The following is a 1,316-nucleotide window of genomic DNA, read 5'->3' on the forward strand; positions in this document are numbered from 1 at the left end:
AACCAGCCAGGTATAATAGCATGGACTATCTACAATTAAACCAATTTACGGAATCCATGCCATATTAATTTTCTCAAAACACCACAAGTTTGTTTACTTTTCCGCGCCTGAAATATAATATTACTTTATTTATTTAATCATTATAAAACAGACTCGTAGATAATAATAACAGTTTACAATCTCTAACACACACTTTTTATAACAATTAGTATTTGATTTGTTATAAAAAATTATGTAATACGAGCTGTTGGCCGCAACTTCGTCCGCGTGATATTATAAAACAAACTATATAAATTACAAAAAGCTACGTATCCCTCGGGAACCGGACATTTCTTTGGGATGAAGCTTATCCCATGTGTACTCCAGACTTTGTTTTATATCTGTGCCAAATTTCAATAATGATATTCATAATTTCAATAATAATGATATGTTAAACCGTTGCAGAATGATCGAGTAAACATTAAAAAACTAAATTAATGAATCCCACGGGAACCGTAACTATTTCCGGGATAAAAAGTAGCCTATGTGTTCTTCGAGACTACGCTCTAAACCCGTGCCAAATTTCATGGAGATCCGTTCAGTCATTAAGGCTACAAACGCTAACAAACATCCATCTATCCATCCATTTATCCATCCATCTAAACTTTCGCATTTATAATATTAGTAAGATTAGTAAGATAGTATAAATTGATATTGTTTTTAATTGATAATTTGATGAAATAAAATTTTAATATGTCCATTTTTAGACAGTACTTTTTCAACAGACGTATTTAAATAGCTAAGCAAACATTCGATTGTTCTATAAAAACTCATGTTTAACATCGACAAAAAGTTCCTGACAGAACTATTTAGAGATAAAAAAATCAACACTCATGTAAGTAATTCTGATGCTACGCGTAAGTGAGCGGGTCTGCAGTTCCTTACGGAATCCTTGTTGAGTTCAACGTTGGTCTATGGCTCCTCCTCATTCACAGTCGATTTTCTGCTTTTCTTTGATACGAACTGTCTATTGATGTAATTTACAAGTGAAGTTTCCTGATGTAATCAACATATTATATGCTTAGCTTTATTAGAGACAATAAAACACTAATTGAACGGAACTAAATCTCGAAAGATGTCGGCCATGTTTAATATTTTGCACAACGCTGCTTATATTTTACATTTTCATTTGTATACATTCAATAGAACAGACGTCAAAACATTGATAATATACTTTGTTTTTACTTAAGAAAAAACAAACGGAAACATGGTAAAACCAAGGCCGAGAGCATTGGCAGAGATCAGTTCGACGGAAGCCAATGTGCTGGCAGCCGGTG

Source organism: Papilio polytes, unplaced genomic scaffold (assembly GCF_000836215.1).
Source record: "Papilio polytes unplaced genomic scaffold, Ppol_1.0 DF823923.1, whole genome shotgun sequence".
In the NCBI taxonomy this organism is placed as follows: Eukaryota; Metazoa; Arthropoda; class Insecta; order Lepidoptera; family Papilionidae; genus Papilio; species Papilio polytes.